This window comes from Erpetoichthys calabaricus, chromosome 12, assembly GCF_900747795.2.
Source record: "Erpetoichthys calabaricus chromosome 12, fErpCal1.3, whole genome shotgun sequence".
NCBI classification, from domain to species: Eukaryota; Metazoa; Chordata; class Cladistia; order Polypteriformes; family Polypteridae; genus Erpetoichthys; species Erpetoichthys calabaricus.
In genome coordinates this window covers 33,468,104-33,480,789 of record NC_041405.2, presented here as the reverse complement: position 1 = coordinate 33,480,789, position 12,686 = coordinate 33,468,104, and the positions used below count along the sequence as shown (strand labels likewise).

At 39.7% G+C, this 12,686-nt stretch overlaps 1 protein-coding gene across 1 annotated transcript in view; it reads right to left on the bottom strand.

Moving 5' to 3' along the window:
- The window catches only part of LOC114662063 (glutamate receptor ionotropic, NMDA 2B-like), a 666,325-nt gene that overhangs the window by 353,234 nt on the left and 300,405 nt on the right, over positions 1 to 12,686 (bottom strand). The gene's annotated exons all lie outside the window — the stretch shown is intronic.

Here is a 12,686-nt window from a genome sequence, read left to right as displayed (position 1 = left end):
ATATGTATACAACACTGAATCATAAATAAATGTAACATTGTTAAGAAAATGTACATATCAAAGAATACATGAGAAATAATAACTAAAAAATACATTGATAAACAAGAAAAAAAATAAGCCAGGGCAAAAGCGCTTACTGATGTATAACAAAGGATAAAATACTGTGTGATCCCCGCCATATTTATAATATTACTTTCCATGATGTCATCTGTGCAATTGTCATGATTTATGATTTTTGTTAATTTTATTATTCCTTTCCTGGAGTATTTAGAGAAATATTTATCTCTCTTCCAAGGAAAAATTCATTTATGAGTTCATTTAATTTTATATCTCTTTCATTAAAAGCTTTTTTTTCTGTTTTATTGTGACACCATCTCATTTTTGCATGGGCGCCTCTATTTTCTGAGTTTGATAATTCTCCCATGAGCCTCTGGGAGTGCGACCTCTGGTGTCATAATATGTGATGATGTTTAAATCTTGACAGATGACTCGATGCGATAACCTAAACGTTTTTTTTATGCTATTTTGTTTTTGTTATTATTGGTTTTTTGATTCTCTGCTTTGTGTTTTTTGAACTTTTATTTTTGGTTAGTGATTAGGACTGGCAAAAGATTGACTAGAATTTTTTTGTACCTGGCTCATTATTTTGACTACATCTCTATCTCCTGGTCCTTTTCATAAAATCTCTTCCTATCTCACTGAGATAGAATGTTGGCCACATGATGAGATTTAGGATGGTGTCACGTCAATAAAGAAAAATAGGACGTTAACAAAAAAAAACTTTCTAAATTGAATTTTAATTGTGAAATAATTATCAAAGATCAAATAATTCGACATCAAAACACATATAAAAGTAGCTAAACTATAGCTGCATTAAACAAAAAAATAAATAAATAAAATGGACCAAATTTATAGTAGACTGGCAGAGAGAGATATGTGAGGTGTTTTTAAACAGAAATCAAAAAGGAGACAGCAGTGGTCAAAGCAAGCGAAAGGAGAGCCTAAGCATCGAAATCTTAATGACAGCCAAACTCACCCTCAGAAACTAAAACAGCTGGGGGTTTAGGGGGATGGAGGGGATGGGGGTCCGAGAGAGAAAGAGAAGTCTTGAGCTTAATGCAAAGTTTTCACACTTCCATGTTTTATAGCAGCAGCTTGATGTCATCACACGTCACATTATTTCCATGGCATGTGACTAGAGACAGGTACCATTGCTATAAAAAGTATGGCAGAACCATAAAACGTATTGCACAAAATGATGCCAACCATTTAAAAAAATGATAAAAAATATACACAGGAAATAAAACAGTACAAACAATTCAAAACCTGAAACAAACAATCCAAAAGACTGGGCACAACAGCAAAATGGCATACTAAATGGAAACGCACTATGTACAGATTTCAGGCTGCCTCAGAACAAGGCCACTTATCAAAAGAGGAGCCAGGTATGTGATGAATTAATCAATCAATTGATCAATCATTTAAACCTGCCTTAATTAGACTGCTCAGATTAGGACGAGAACATGACAGATGTTGACCTTTAACTTTTTGGAAATACATTTGGGTAAGATTGAGTGCATGCCAGAGCTACGTTTCTTTTTTTAAGCATTTCCATGACAGGTTCCAATGAGTGATTTTACTGTCACTTTATTTCTTTGGATTTTATCCAATATTCAGAAGCTTGACTACATAAAGTGCAGACTTAATTACTTGCATTTAAGAGGAGGAGGCAAACTCACCTGATGGAAATTAGAAGTGAAATGAAAGATAAGTACAGTATACAATGATTTGGCTAATAATTTGATTAAAATAATATCACAGAAGTTGAGGTATAGAGAAACACTCTATCTCTTGTAGTCTTTAAATCTGCCTTTCATTATCTTTCCCAAGCAATCTTATTAGGTATCCTTTTTATGCAAATATATGTTTGTATTTCTTTGGCATGTTAGTTTTATTTTGTGTGTATGGATGTGTGTGTTTATGCTAGAGTCTCCAACGGAGATTTATAGAAACCCAAAAGCCCAAAGCACTGCTGTTTGGTTGCTGCCATCTGCCAACTTAATGTTCATGCCTATCCCATCTGCTTGCCATTATTTACTTTTCACATGTCACTGCCTGGCATACCTGTCTGCTCACTCTTTTTATGAAAGGACTTGTTATAAAAGCACCTCCACCTTGGTGACACCACTTCAATTCTAAGAATGGAAGCATGTTATATAGACAAACAGAGCACTTATAATGCCAGCTGTGCAGCGAGAGGTGCAGAAAGTAAAAGTACTTCAAACGTGGGCTAAATGCTCTCCACTTGTTCCACATATGAAACATTTTCAGTGCCTGCGCTCAGCTCCGTCTGCAATGCCGGACATCTTTCCAATGCCTTCATTAGCTTCCTTCCTAAGCCATTAACAGATTGCAGCTTGTACTGGATACTGCATGCAGAGTGCTGACATCTACCTAATATCATGACTGCTTAAGCCTTCAGCCAGCTGCAATGCAGTGCATCCCAATCCATTTTGGAGATAAAAAAAAAAAAACGTGGAAGAGCTAGCGAGTCAACAACAAATTTCTGAAGTTCAATTAATGCAGAAATATAAAGGAGAAAAAATGGTGAGGACTGAGGGACACTAACATTTGGTTAATACAAAAAACAATGGTTGGAGTTTATTAAGCAGCAATGGAACCAAAGCCGTATAGTTTACACTTTAATTGGCACACCAAAAAAAAGCATAACAAAAATGATCTGTTTGCAGTTTTTGGTTCTTTGGCACTATAACAACAATAAAATATTATATTTTCTTAACTCACCACAAAAATTTTGAATTTTAGGAGTCTACCAATTGGTTAAGATGTTCGCTAATAGTAAAAGGATTGAAAGAAATGGCACTAACTGTATGTTACAGGTGCAAAATGGCATGATTAGTTAGTTAGTGAACTGTATAATGTGTTCTTCATTTTTTTGGCTGCTGAATAAATAAATAAATAAATAAAATGAAGCGGACATATTAATAAACCAAAAGTGTAAACTTAATAAGTATCTATATATATAATTCACTAAGCTGACAGAACAAGCAAGACAACCATGGGATACACACGGCATAGCCCCGCCAGCCAACTCACAGAGACCCGCCCACCAACGCTAAGACCATGGGATATGATGACAACTCACAGAGCCACGCCCACTGACAACACAGAGCCCCGCCCACCAACAATTCACTAAGCAGCCGACCATGGCACACGCACGACAACAATTTGAACGAGACCGAAAGCATTTGCCAAGAATGTTTTCATTAATCAAGAACGAAAGTCGGAGGTTCAAAGACGGTCACATACTGTCGTAGTTCCGACCATAAATGATGCCGACTGGAGATCAACCGGGTGACCAAAGTCTTTGGGTTCCGGGTGTGGTGTGGGGGTGGGGAGTATGGTTGCAAAGCTGAAACATAAAGGAATTGATGGAAGGGCACCACCAGGTGTGGAGCCTTTTGCTTAATTTGACTCAACACGGGAAACCTCACCCGGCCTGGACACGGAGAGGATTGACAGATCGATAGCTCTTTCTCGATTCTGTGGGTGGTGGTGCATGGCCGTTCTTAGTTGGTGGAGCGATTTGTCTGGTTAATTCAGAAAACGAATGAGACTCTCGCCTGCTAAATAGTTACGCGACCCAAGAGCAGTCAGCGTCCAACTTCTTAGAGGGTCAAGTGGCTTTCAGCCACGTGAGATTGAGCATTAACAGGTCTGTGATGCCCTTGGATGTCCGTTACTGCACGAGCGCTACAGTGAATGGATCAACATGTGTCTACCCGGAGCCGAGAGACGTGGGTAAGCCGTTGAACCCCATTCGTGATGGAGACCGGGGCTTGCAATTGTTCCCCACGAACAAGGAATTCCCAGTAAGTGCGGGTCATATACTCACACTGATTACGTCCCTGCCCTTTGTACACACCCCCCTCCGTCGTCTACTACCATAGTCGGGTGACTTGGTGGATTATATATAGAAAAGCAGCCGGAACCGCAAAGAACAATGAAAAGTCAACATGACTCACAGGTGCATGTGGACTGTACACAGATGAAAGAGACTCAGGTGAGGAGTTGGGGGCGGGCACATGAGCAGGCAGTGCGTACTGAACGATGACTAAGAGATGACTAAAAAATCAGCAGACTAGAATGGCGGGGGGGCTGGGATAGAGGGGGCGGAATGGGCATCCTTCCCGTCTCCCCCCGTTCCGCCCTCCACGCCCAAGCGTCGTCCAGCCCCGTCCCTCGTTCTGGGAGGTGGATGCGCGACGGCGGTCCTCCAGTTTTCAGTCACGGACAATTGCATGTTGGTTCGTAGCGTGCATTGTTGCAATGTTACTTTTCTTGGTGGTTTATTAAATTACGGATTTTTCAAATGTTAATTTTTTTTCTCTGTGCTTAAAAATCATTAAAAAAGCGGCGTGGTTATGCGGCATATGCTACGCCGCGGGTTGGCTAGTGTTTCTAAATTTCATTGAAAAATTCTCTATATGACTAATACAAAGCTGGCTTGACAGGTATCCACCTGTGCAAAATTGTGGTGTCCTTCCATCCTCCTTTTTTTTTTCAAAAGGCACATAATCCAATCTAGGATTGTAGGAAATAGCATTGGCAGTAAGATGGAAATCAACCATGGCTGGGGTGCCTGTACATCGCAGGGTACACTTACATACACAGTTAGAATCACTCAACTCTAAGCTGCTTGTCTGAAGGATATGTGAAGAATCTAAAATACCTGAAATACAAACTAACTTAAGAGCGTAAAGATGTGCATATTTCATGGGGACATTGGCGCAACTTGTATTCAAAACCAGTCCTCGGTAAGCTGAGCCACTTACACAGTTGTGCCACCAAATGTATTCTTGCGCTGTGCTTTGCTTCTTGATTGTTTTCAATGTCATCACAATGGACACAGTCAGAAGCAGACAGGAAGCCGTTATTTTTGCACCTCTGCAAGATTTCAAGGTGTACTCTCTATAACCCCATGATGCTCGAAACCATAGACTGAACAAGAGCACAAAACATTTAATATTCTAAATAGTAGGTGAGAAAATGGCTTTCATTTTAGTTGAAACTGCACCCCACAGGTGAAAAAAAAAAAGCCTACTGGCTTAATAAGCCATGAGGCAGAACAAAACACACAAGATCATACTCCTGAGTCCTGGATGATGTGACTGCAGGCTCTTGACAGTTGACACAATCAGAGTACAGTTTTGCACAACTAGTATTTTAGCTCACTTATAATTATAGTACAACACTCAGCAGTTACCACGAAGCCTTGCCATTTACACTGCCTCCAGCCAAATGCAGGAACTACAACAGTGAAAAGTCACCTGAGAATTTCCTTTACCTTTATGTAGAACTGCCAAGATTTATAGATGTGTGCAGAATACCTATGACACTTCAATGGCAAGTTACATGCATTTTATTCAATACATAATAGAATTAATGTGGGACACAGCTGACTGCATTGGACCATTTATTTCAATATCTGCAAGAAAGAAAGAAAGAAAGAAAGAAAGAAAGAAAGAAAGAAAGAAAGAAAGAAAGAAAGAAAGAAAGAAAGAAAGAAAGAAAGAAAGAAAGAAATCCATGTACGCATTGCATCCCTTTTCTAACGCTGGTTAAGTTACCTAGAAACAGCAGTGCGTTGACTAGCTCCAGTATGTCAGGCTGTCATTACAGCAGGAGGGGGCACTTCACAAATGCACTCCAATGCTGTATAATTTACGAGATCTGTGGTGATATTCCTGGAACATGTATTTGCTAAATTGCAGCTCCCGATACTACCTCATTGTTGTCATTAAGATTTTCCTGTTTAGCTCACAGCTTTTTCATAACTAAACATAGCCTTTGGGACCCCAGGCCAGTCTAATGTCTGCCTGGACCGTCAGAAGTCTCTCTATGGCTTCCCTGTATACCAAATTGCTAAATGCTAAGAACCTACACATAAAAAGATTGATAGATATTGCTATTAATGGCCATTCTTTCCCTCATTTTAGAGCAATTTTACTACTATGTGCAAAACTTGACCATACTATTTTGAAAACACATCATAACTTAAACTATTTTTGTTGATTAAATGGAACATGCATTTGTAACATCCCAGCTGGACATTTGTAGCTCTTAATCTATCAATCCAGTTGACAATAAAAATCAGCTTTCTTTATAGTGTTAGTTGGATGCTTGTGAGAATCAAGCAAGTGAACAAATCCATAGAATAAGCCAAAATAACATTTTTGTGATCAAATTATTTTCAAGCAAGAAGCACCATCTTAAAAATACTGTCTCTTTAATGGCAATATTCTATTCTTCTTTACTGAGTGTGTGATTACTTGTAGAACCAGTGCTTGACAAATCACCATTTCATTCTGGGAAGGGTTCTTAGCATATGAAGCTGGTTCTTTGTGCTTTGAAAAACTTTCTAATATGTAGAAAAAAAAACGTCATCTTCAATGTATGATAGGCTACCTAGCTGATATTAACACATTAAGAAAACCTGGACTTAATTTGTGCCATTGTGACCAATAAAATCATGACCCATTGGTATTTTACAAATCTGCTCCCATCTGTTCATGGTTATTTATTGTATGTTTACAGATCCAAATAAATGAAAGTTTTTTTAGAACCTTCATGTGGATGAGTGTTTTGGGATTCAAATTTTGTTTCCCTATGGGATCACTCTGAAGAACCACTCCAGCACCTTTATTTTAAGGAGTGCACATAGTTCCCCCATCACGGAATATGACAAACTTACAATATAACAGACTTTTGCTTAGTGAATTTATAGCTTGTGCTAGGGGGTTCGCCTACTACTCGCTTCGTTTGCCAAACCCCCCAGCCTGCGCTATGCGCAGGGCCAGATTTATATGAAAAGAGGCCCTAGGCTATTCCACTTATGAGGCCCTTTCACCTTCCATTTTTAAGTTTGTAAATTACATGAGAGATAATAAAATTTTGCTAACAATTTGAATGTAGGCCCCTCTTGATCTTGAGGCCCTAGGCTGAAGCCTAGTTAGCCTATAGGAAAATCCGGCCCTGGCTACGCGCCAACCACTTCACGTCTCTGCCGCTCATGTTGTAAAGAGGGGAGCTGAACGCACCCCAAGGAGACGCGGTCGCTTCTCCAAAACCCCCTCTTAAACGGTGACATAATGGGAAACAAATAGTTTGGTTTTTTTACCTCCTCTTTGCTCGATCAGCTGCTGGCTTGCTGCTGCTGACGGCTGCGTGATCTGCATCTCACACGGTGTTTCAAATATTTAAAAGCCTGTACAGCATCTGTCCTACTCTTGATATTTTTTAGTTTATAATTTAAAAATGGAATAAGAATCTGAAAATCTAACAACATCACATTAAAGTTCGATAAATTCTGAAAAGAATGATACCAAACATATATGTTGGTTTTAAAATAATCCCAATTTGAAAGCATGACAAAAAATGTCACATAAAAAGTCACACAAAATCGTTGCACAAAATCATTGCACTTTTAGGTTTAGGATTTTATATGTAGAGAGTGGATATATAATGTAAGATGCATAATTTATTTATTTACACAAAGTTTATATTTGTTCAGTTATAAAAGGAGTGATGTGTGGGGACTTCATTTAGGATAAGTTGTATTTTGTTTTTGCATTATTCATTCTTGACTTTCGATTCACAAGAATTATTATGTTGTATGCAAAGTATATTAAACACAAACAGTTATTTTAAATGTTTGCTTAATGTATATAAAACACAGAAATGGTACTTGATATATTAATTATTATTTCTTTTAAAATTTTTATCATTATATTATGGTAACACTTTAGAGTAGAGGCTGTCTGGTGCATTTATTAGTTATTGCCGTATTTTAAGACACTTCTTTGTGTGTGTTTGACAAGGTTTGTAATGCACCAATGACTTTTGTCAGTACACATTGTGCTTGCATTAGCCACTTCCTGTAATAAGACTTTAACAGATGCTTTATTTAGAACAATAGACAAATTTTGGTGAGAATAGTCCATTCAACGAAGTTCGCCAATCTTATCCTCTTATTTCCTTTCAAAATAACATCAAGTCAAGTTCTGAAGGTCCCAAAATCCTACTGTCTACCCCATTGCTAGTTAACTTATTCCATGTGTCTGTGGTTCTCTGCGTAAAGAAAAACTTCCTACCAATTGTGTGAAGTTTACCCTTAACAAGTTTCAGTAGTGTGCCTGTGTTCTCATTTTACAGTAGTAGTCTTGATCCACCAGACTATTTCCTTTCATAATTTTGAACACTTCGATCATGTCTTCTCTTAATCTCCTTTTGTTTAATCTTAAACGGTTCAACTCCTTTAATCCTTCCTCATAACTCATCCTCTGCGGTCCTGGAATCAGCCTAGTCGCTCTACTAATGGACTCCTTGCACATCTATGCCTTTTTTGTAGCCTGAACCCCACAACTGCACACAGTACTCCAGATGCGACCTAACTAGTGTGTTATAAAGCTTAAGTATAACTTTCCTTAACTTATACTCCACACATCGTGCTATATAGCCTAACATTTTGTTAGCCTTCTTGATCTCTTCTGAACACCGTCTGGAAGTTAATAGGGACAATTCCACTACAACTCCTATATCCTTCTCATAAAGAGTAGTTTTAATTTTCAGATCTTAAATGGTGTATTATAGTCTAACATTTTTACTTACAGCGCATAATACTTTGCATTTACTTAGATTAAATTTCATCTGCCACAAATGGGCTCAAGCCTGTATGCAATCCAAGTCCCTCTGTAATCATTCAACAGATTTTAGATTATCTGCCAATCAACCTATCTTGGCATCATCTGCAAACTTCACCAGCTTGTTATTTATATTCCTATCTAAATCATTTATATATATTAAAAATCGCAGTAGCCTGGTCACCTCTCTTAATATCACCCAATTCTGATAAGGTTCCTCACACCATAACCCTCTGCTTCCTATGTTTTATCCTTTTCTGCACCCAACTACACAACACACATGAACTCCAACTTCTTTTAGTTTGATGTTCAACATATCATGTGGCACCTTCTCAAATGCTTTCTGAAAATCAAGATAAATAATATCATAAGCTCCACTTTGATTATGTCCTTTTGTTGCTTCCTCATGGAATTCCAGCATGTTAGAAACAGTGGCGTAACTTGGGTGGGGCAAGGGGGGACATCTGTTCCCGGGCGCAGCATCCAGGGGGCGCCATTTTAAAATTTTCTTTCCCTTCCCCATTGCATTTTGGCAAACAGGAGGGGGCGCGAAATCTTCAGTTGACCCCGGGCGCTGAAAACCCTAGCTACGCCTCTGGTTAGAAAAACACAACTTCCTGCATTTGAACCCATACTGACTGTTCCTGCCATGTGTTGCTTATTTTTTCCTTCATAATTACATCCATTAATTTCCCAATGATGCATGATAAGATTACTGGCCTATAGATACTTGGACCTGCCCGATCACCTTTTTCATATAATGGGATAATATTGCCTATTTTCCAGCCCCTAAGAATTTTCCCAGTGTACTGTGACTCTAAACACATACATCATTTATATACTGTACATGTACTTACTAACATCCTTAACACTTGAGGATAAATCTGATCTGGTCCTGGTGACGTGTTTGATTTCAGCCTATTTAATCCAAGTAGTACTTCTCCTTCAAGAATTTCCAGATTATTCAGTACCTCCTTTGTTTCCCCTGTTGCCACTGGGAGGTTATCGACATTCTCACATGTGAAGACTTCAGAAAAATGCATGTTTAGTATATTTACTATTTCACCACCAAGTCAAGTCAAGTCAAGTTGGGGAGCATGCACTGGTACAGTGCATTGCCGCACCCACTACAAGACGAAACAACTCGGGATCCTGGTTGGTCTACCCCCCAGGTAGACACGCGGTCCAGTCCCACCCTCCAGAAATGACCCTCTATCTGCCACAGCCAGGTGTTACGTGGGTGACCCCTTGGCCTGGTCCAGCCACTCGGGTCCCCAACAATGAGGATCTTACGAGCTGGATCGTAGTGCCGTAACTGATGCTCCCTCACAATGCAGGTAATGTGCCTCATTCGGGACTCCGTGAGCAACCACTCAATCGACACAAAGTAAAACCAACGGTACACAAGGATTTTCCTGAGAGACACAGTACTAAAGGAGTCCAGTCTTCGTCTCAGGTCACTGAATAGCGTCCATGTCTCGCAACCATATAGCAAGACAGGAAGCAGCAGGACTCTAAAGACTTGGACCTTCATCCTTTTGCATAGATATCGGGAGCGCAACACACCCCTTTACAGCGACCTCATGACCCGCCATGTTCTCCCAATCCGTCTACTGACTTCATAGGAAGAGTCACCAGAGATATGAATGTCACTGCCACGGTAAGTAAACCTCTCAACAAGGTCGACACTCTCTCTGCAGACAGACACACTGCTGATAGCTGTGCCCAAGAGGTCATTAAAGGCCTGGATCTTGTTTTTTTATCCAGGACACTTGGAAGCCCAGACACTCACACTCCTCAATCAGTGTTTTATGCCATTCCTCCATTAACTCTGCGAAGATCACAGCATCATCAGCAAAGTCAAGATCCGTGAATCTTTCTTCACCAACAGATGCCCTACAGCCTCTGGACCCCACAACCCTGCCCAACACCCAGTCCATACAAGCATTGAACAGAGTAGAAGCAAAAACACACCCCTGATGAACCCCATTCTGCACAGCACTCACAGTACCAGTGTACAGGCCGGCCATGATATCCAGCAATCTCGAGGGGATCCCGCGAACCCTCAGGATGTCCCACAGGGCAGTTTGATCAACCGAGTCGAACGCTTTATGAAAATCGACAAAAGCTGCAAAGAAACTCTGTCGATATTCACGTTTGCGTTCCATGAGAACCCTTCACCACCTGTGTATTTTAATTTTGCTTTGTTATTTCTGAATGCACTTCACATTCTGTTAGACTGTTCTTTTACTACTAAAATTCTAAAAGAATCTATTTGTTTTTTAGTCTTAATAGTACTTAGAAAAGTCCAGTGAAAGCATCTGTTGTATTAGTCACTTACCTCTGTGTAACAAGACCTTAGCAAACACTGTGTGTTACATTAGAATAAGTTACTGACAGATGCACCACACAAAGTCCTTAAAGTCCCCATTGTTAAATTGTTACTGCATTTATTCTTATGCTTTAATGATTCACGGTATTGTAAACTGCACAACCCACAGTCAAGTTTCCTTGCAAGTTTCAAGCATTTAATTAGAAATGGCTTGGTATTTTTGGAAGCATCAAAGCGTATTTTCAGTATGGACTATTCCCTCAAAAGCTGGATTTAAATACTGAAGGTGTCATTTGAGAAAACACACACACACAGACAAACAACAAAAGCTGTCTCAGTGGCAGGCGGCTACCTGCATCCGACAGGAGCCCATTAAAACGAGATTCGTTTACCGACATGTCAAAAGCTTGTCATTTTTTACTTGTTATCTGTTTAGACGCCCGGCTGATGATAAAAGCTGAAGTAAGGAAAAGTAAAAATCGTGAGGAAATAAACCTTAAACAACTGCAGTCTTTGCTTCTGTTAGGCTATCTGCTCCATTCAGTAAGTAGACAGGCGTGCTATTAAAAAATGGTGTTATTTGTCTCTTATATTATAATAATATAAGTTGATACTAATTTTGAGTAATGCGTTGTTTAGCTTGGTTAATATGAGAGATGATTGTTTATGGGATTCCTTTTACTGCCCCAATGAAGTTTGTTAAGAAAGAAAGGACTGATACATGTCAAGAAGAGTTTGATTTTTTCGACTGGTTGAGCTTCATAATCTGTCTGCCCAACTCAAGTAGCATTTTATTTATCAGTTGTGCTTTGTATGTTGATCTACTGGAACATTGAAGAACACGTAGCTTTTCATGCCAGGGACTTCTAAACCACTAACAGTTCCATTTACACACAATATGAGGAAATGTTAAATTGTAGCCTCTCTTTTATTCTTTTCACAAGGCAATGCTTTTATGTTGTATTTTTTCCGGGTCAGTAAAGCATGAAATACAGGAGCCATCTCTTTGACAAGACCCTTGCTTTCTTCTTTCTCTTCTTGAGCAGCTGTATTAAGGCCAGGTGGGGCATTTCTTCTCATTCCACAGCAGATGGTGCTATTGTGCAAAAAAATTAATAAGTAGTAAACTTGCCTCAGTAATTTAATGAATTGCTAAAATGTTCAATGTAGTGTAAGTGCCCAGGGGAACAGATGGGCATCCCAGCCAGGATGGAGGAGGATTTCTTGTCCGTCTGGGATGACATAATGGAAGGATGTCCAGATTGCAGACAATACCTGGCCAAGGTGCCTTAAAATTCCCATCTTGGCTGGCATGCAGTAATGAAGAATGGACTGGTGAGTGCTGGAACCCAGGAGCAGTTCATCCCCCAGATAAACAGGTTGCATCATCACTGGTGCTGGTAGGCTGAAACATTGTGAAATGCAATGTCCTCATTTGTTCCTTCACATGAGGTCTACTGGAGGCTTCCTCCTTCCTCAGCTACCCTCCAATGTCACTGCCATAACTACTTCCACGTACTGTATCTCCAAAGATCATTCCTCTGCCTTGTTAACTACCTGCATATTCATACTGCTGGTTCCACCTCATGTTGTTCCCTTGGGGTAAGAGGTAGGACCCTTGGCACTCACTT